Raw genomic sequence first — 6,489 nt, 5'->3', positions numbered from 1 at the left:
AGATCTTCAGATTTCATCAGACGTCTGAAAGAATGGCAATGACTTCTCTTCCGCTGTGAGATTTTGTTACTCACAAAGAAGAATGGCAAATTAAGAGTAAAATAAATAAATATATATATAAATACATATATATAAATACATATATATATATAGTTACTGTGGTCACTTGTTACAGATTTTGTCAAATATCCATGGCTTATGGTTGGTGTAGATCTTCTTTGTGACTGCTGAGGTCTTTGGTCAACCCTGGGCGCCTCGAGATGGAGTCCCATCCAGCAGTGTCAAGTTGTACTTGTCAACTTGTCTCCCAGAGTCCTCACTAATAAACTGAAGCAATTCATGTCTTCATGGTGAAAGAGGATTTAGCTAGCACCTGCACTGGGAAACTGATGATACTCACTGCAGCCTGATGGTCTCTAGGAAATGAATGGCTCCATTTGAAAATTCAACATTATTTTAGAAGGGTTATGTGTGGATGCAAGAGAGAGTAACCCACTCAAATTAGTTTACACACAGAGAATTTTATTGTAAAGATGCAACAGGCAATCCTAAAAAGAATGGAAAGTACAGACAGGAAACAAATGAGATACAGGCCAAGTCATAACTGGAACTGGAACTGGAACGAAGCCCGGGTTATTCTCTCTCTGTGGGTTTCATCTTGGCCATGCTCTTCTTCTTTCTTCACTTTGGTCTCTCAGTAAGCTTCCTCTGCTTTCCACATGGTCTCACTTGGAACAAACTTTCAGTTCCAGCACCATCTTCATCTTACCCACTGAGTTTCTCAGTGCCTGAATTTCAAATCCCCATAAGACAGAGTCTGATTAGCTCAGCTCAGGCAATGGATCAGTTCGCCCACAATCAGCTGCTGAGTTGGATTTAACCTGTCGGGGTGAGGGTAAAAGTGAGCAGGATGATGCAGTTTAGACACAACGGCCCAGGTCTACTCTGTCAGCAAGGGTATGTCTCCCGTGTCTTCTCCAAGGATCAAAGGTGACATATACATTGAAAAGTCCCCACATGCCCAACAGTTTTACTGATGAGCAATAGTTCTAAAACAAAATGATACTGACACGGTTATTCAACAATAGGACCATCAATTTGTGTTAGTTGTAATGTTGTCAGACTCATCCCCATCGGAATAAAATGACCAATCTTGAGACACACACACACACACACACACACACACACACACACCCCTACCTCTTCCTTTGCCTAAATACAGAAAAAATAAATATACACTCTTGAGCCTTGGCCTTCACAATAGACTTTGCACCTTTGGTCTACTGTACCCTGCATCTGCCCTGCACTCCAGCCAACCTAAACTGTTTTCTTTCCCCTCTGCAAGCCCCACCCTCTCCTTTCCTCCATGGCTCCATCCACACACTGTTTCTACTCCATCTTCTCTCTGGGCCATACCATAATTAAATATAACTAACACATTGAGCCTCTCAAGGAAAACCAGGAAGTAATGAATGGCCCCTGGAAGTGGGGCATTTTCTCAAGCAGATAGTTTAAATGGACACTTGATGTCATTTGTTAAGAGAAAGCATGCAGAGCCTGTCCTTGAGGGCCAGTTCGGACGCCAGCTCCCTCATAAAACCTTCCCTTGACTACCCAGATGAAAAATCAATAATCCCTCCTCCGAGGAAGCATTTATTGTCTCTATCACAGTTTTCTAAATGTAAGAACTTGTGGATCCTTCAAATTACAAGCCCACAGACCTCAGTCTGAAAAACATTGCATTAGAAGCTAAACCCTGTCACCTGAGGGGCCATTTGAGCCATCTTGAGTCATGAACTTGAGACCTGATATTACATGGCAGTTTTAGGTTGTTCGCTTGACCTCCAGATGTTCCAGAGTATTTTTCTACTATTATCTAGATGACCATTGAAATAAAAACACAAATCATCATCATCAAATCTCAATTTTAAATACCCAATTTTCCAGGGCCTGTATAGTCTGGCATAGCCAAAAACTCATTCCAAATTACTGGGTCCACATGGAATTAACCAGATACCAGCTTCGCCATTTTGATTTGACTTTGTAGCTCCGGCTTCTAAAAAACGTCAAACATCCTCTATAGCTTAGTAAATTATATACCTTCTATTTACACTTGATCAAAGCCATAAATCCAGAGCTTGTTTTGGATGGTGATAGATTTTCAACTTGTTCACCTGTAAACCCAAAACACCAATCCTAGTCTTTTACAGACCCCATGATTTCAGACACACCATCTGAGCAGGAATGTCTATCATATGCCAAAACAAGAGAACTGTTTTATATGCTCACAAACTATAAAAATATATATATAGTATTGACTTCATTTGAAGGTTTTCTGCTTTTTTATCGTCTCTGGTCTGAACTGAGAATTACTGTGGGGGAGATAGAGATAACTCTTTTTTATCCTTTGTCTTATCCTCTGAGTGATTTTTTTTTTTTCAGATTTAGGCTGAGGCTATTTTTTAAAATCTTTTATCTAATATATAAAATGTCAAGAACCATGCCAGGCATCTGAGAACAAAGTATCTCATAGTTTAATGGGGAAGACAGATATATAAATAGATAATGCAATGGGATAAACTATGCAAATCAGGTATATATTAAAAGTTATGAAAAAGAAAAAAATATTAATACTTAGGAATTTCAGAAGAGCAGCTTTTATAAAAGACCCATGTAAGTACCAGTTTTTGCTAACCAAAATTAGTACCTTTTTTCACTAACCTAAAGAAATCTGAAGATTTTCACTTTTATGAAGAAAGCCATCAGTGTACTAATAGCCTTTCATAAAAGTGAATTGACATAAACTTTCAGAAAGCAGGGGATACCTATATTGCTGCATAATAAATTACCCCAAACATGGCAGCTTAAAGCTAACTCTTTTTTTCCCTCACAATTTCAGTGAGTCAAGAATTGGAGAGTTAAGGTTTCTCATTAGGTTGCAATCAAGATCACTCACAAGGCTGTTGGCAAGAGGCCTCAGTTAATCACACTGGACCTCTCTGTCAGGTTGCTTGAGTGTTCTCATAAAATGGCAGCTGGATTTCCCAAGAATGAGTGAACTAAGAGACTGAGACGGAGACAGAGAGAGAGAGGTCCTAATCTTAGACATCCCACACTGTCACTTCCTACATATCCCACTTTTTTCAAAGTTACTCAGGTCAGCCCACACTTAAGGGCATGGCAATGAGGCTCCATCTTTTGAAGGAAGAAATATCAAAGACATATTTTGAGATCATGAGTATTGAAGAATGAATAGGAGCTTTCTATAGAGAAGCTAAGAGATCAATCTGGGCAGAAGGAAGAGATGTACAAGTGTGGGAGAGTGTGAGTTCCAAGAAAAGCAAGGAGTTCACTGAAGGTGTTCAAACTTATCTCAGCCTTTTAATTGGACAAAACCTTACAAAGAAGCCCACTATGCAAAACAAATAAAAGTAGCTCTGATACGGTTGAAGCTAGGTGAAGGGGGGAGAGAGGGAAATTCCACTACAAGACAGCCTTTATGAGAACTCCCTGGAAGCACCAGTACTTGATAGAGTTGTCTGAAAACCATCCCTATATGCAATCGCTAGTAGTGCTAAGCTAAAGTGCAAGGCATAGTCTTTGTTAATCTTTGTCTTATCAGGTAACAAATTGTGTACTTGTCCTATCACTGACCTAGAACTGAATTTTTAAAATTCTCTTTAAAAAGAGGATAATGATCTTGTTGCAACACAGGAAAATTCATATTCCAATAATTCACTTATAAGAGGGTTCTTTAGAACTCTATGTATCAGTTAGCTATTGCCACAAAGATTCTGTGTAACAAACCATCCCAAAACTCAGTGACTTAAAAACCAACTAGCATTTATTCTCACATTTCTGCAAGTAAGCTACACATCAACAAATTTAAGCTGATGTTCAGCTTGAACTTTCCTTCAAGTTGCAACTCAGCTAAATGGGTAGCAGCTATCCATGGAAAGATCATCCCATAGAGAGAGCAGAAGTGCATAAGGCACAAGAAGGCAAGCAGAAAAAGACAAAGCCTCTAAAGCCCTAGAGTCAGTACTGGCACACTTTGCCCACATGCGGTTGGCCAAAATCAAGTTCTATGGATGACCCCCAAAGTCAAGGGATAGTAAAATACACTCCTCCTACATGAGCCTAAAGTAAGGGAGTGAAGAATTAGAGCTAATCATTCAATCTATTAGCTTCTGAATGCATTTTTCCTTAAAAATAAAATTGTAAATCATAGTTTATCATATTAGCTCACCAAAACTGATTTAATGCTAAAAAGAATAACATCAGTGGCCTAGAATCAGGTAGTTCTATGATGCAGTCACATTTTTTATTTTCCTTTTTTTTTTTTTTTTTTAGATTTTATTTATTTATATTGAGAGAGGAGAGAGAGTATGGACAGGGGTAGGCAGAGAGAATCTCAAGCAGACTCCACGTTGAGATCAGATCCCTGAGATCATGACCTGAGCCGAAATCAAGTCAGATGATTAACCAATTGAGCCATCCAGGCACCCCTATAGTCACATTTTTTAAAGTAAGCCAAATTTGTCTTCCCAGTTCACTTCCTTTATCCTCTTAACATTGTTCCCATTTCTCCCTGTGGACTCAGCATCATCATGGCTTCCCTAAACCCCTCACCTTGGTGCTCACTCATCCTTCATGTACCTCCTCCTAATTACTTCAGCCCCCAGTTTCAGAACTTTGAACTCCACATTGTAGACCCCTCCCAATTGGTTGCCAAAAGGAAAACCATCTGATTGATCCAATTCATAGTCACAAATGAATAGCCCATTGTTTCTTAACAGTCTCCAAGACATTTGACTTCCTAAAGGGGCCTGTCCCAAAGCCCAGTGATTCTCCCACTGGTAAGATTCAAGACAGTAAATACATTGGTAAAAGTCAAACCATCTGGAATATTTTCAGAAAAGGGGAATATGTCTTAGGCCTTCCAGTTACTCTCATTTTGTGAAGGAAGTGTCATTCACACATGCAGAGCCTGCTGTATTCACTTTATTACTCTAAGTTCCAATATTTTCTTTTCCTCTCTATGCTGCTACAGGGAATTGAACTCACCAGGAGAAGATAAATATCAGTTACAGGACCAGTATTGTTTCCCATTTTGAAATTTACTCTATAGGCCAAATCTTTAAAAACTTTCTTTTCTTTCAACATTAAAATGACATATTTCAACATGAAATATGCCTACCCTGATTTAGGAGGAGCTTAATAGTTTAGCCCTTGTACTGGGTTTTCATATAAACATCCCTATTTTAAACAAACAAACAAAAATAGAAATCATTGTCTTGAGAACATTGCTGTTAATCATATGTGAAATAATGTTTACTTTTAAAGACAGATCATAGAGAAGGATTCCAGGTATTAAATTTCAGCAACATCACTTTTCTGTCCTGTTCAAATGTCTGTGTACAGACAAAGGGAAGTGGAGAGTTGAGGACTGAAAATATCATGCAAAAGAATAATCTGAATAATTTGGACCAAAAAAATACAGCTTTATTGATCTTAAGGTATGAATTTATGTATGGTTCTTCATTTCTGCTGATGTTTTCATGACAAAAAATAGCAATGCCTATGTGCCTTGTGACAGCATTATTATGTCATATTTTAGCCATTTTGAGCAGCCTTTGAAATAGTCAATATCCTCCCCCTTCACTTTGTCATGCAAACTACAGTACCTGGGATGGGCCAGTGGCAGCAATTATTTCTCTTCTTGTCTAGCCAGGTGTCGATAACCATAGCATCAACTTCAGGTAGGCTATGCTAAGTTAGGATTTGGGGTGTTGGGTTTAAGAATTCCTTCTGACATTTTTTCTGACATTAGCCAAAGAGGTCATCCAAATTCCATGCTGTCCAAGAAAGAATGGTTTTCTTTGTTTCCTAACAATCAAATTCTGATGAAGTCGAAATACAGTCAAAGCTCTCAGCGAGGAGAACTGCAAAAGGCAGTGTGTGATAAGGAGTATGACTGGAAAGGTAAGCTCCATCCTGAATGGCAAAGTAGCCAATCACTCATCAGTCGTGAAGCTGCCCTTATTACTGGCTCATCTAGAGTGAACTCATAGGTTAATGGCTAAAATGAGGCATGGGGTTCAGAGCAACAGTTCAAATTCCAGATCCTACATTTACCAGTGAAATTAATTAACCTTTCAGGGCTCAGATTTTCTTGCCTGCAGGTGAGGATAATAGTACATACTTCTTAAAGTAATTATAAAAATGAAATGAGTCCCCATGTGCGAAGTGTCGAGGACAGTGCCTGGCCAACGTCATGTCACTATCATCATTATCTGAGGATTCTTCTTAGCCGTGCTGGCTCTCTTTCCTCTTAACACAGATATTTGAGAACAGCTGAATCAGCCCATGGTTGATTCACATCCTTGAGTTTCTTCTTAAACAGCGCTATTGGGAGTGCAACTTGGACAACCACTCAGATCTTGGCATGATCTAATAAAGTTGAAGCTGCTCATTCCCTATGAGCTA

The 6,489-nt window shown here is 39.0% G+C and overlaps 1 long non-coding RNA gene across 1 annotated transcript in view; it reads right to left on the bottom strand.

Annotated features, from left to right (window-relative positions):
- Nucleotides 1-501: 501 nt before the first annotated feature.
- The window catches only part of LOC140599739 (uncharacterized), a 30,228-nt gene continuing 24,240 nt past the window's right edge, over nucleotides 502-6,489 (bottom strand). The window contains exon 3 of the long non-coding RNA XR_012002727.1: nucleotides 502-881. This is a non-coding gene — a long non-coding RNA (uncharacterized lncRNA). The remainder of the gene's footprint in view (nucleotides 882-6,489) is intronic.

This window comes from Vulpes vulpes, chromosome 7, assembly GCF_048418805.1.
Source record: "Vulpes vulpes isolate BD-2025 chromosome 7, VulVul3, whole genome shotgun sequence".
Classification (NCBI taxonomy): domain Eukaryota; kingdom Metazoa; phylum Chordata; class Mammalia; order Carnivora; family Canidae; genus Vulpes; species Vulpes vulpes.
Note: the sequence above shows the minus strand (reverse complement) of the source record. Positions and strands in the feature narration are given on the sequence as shown.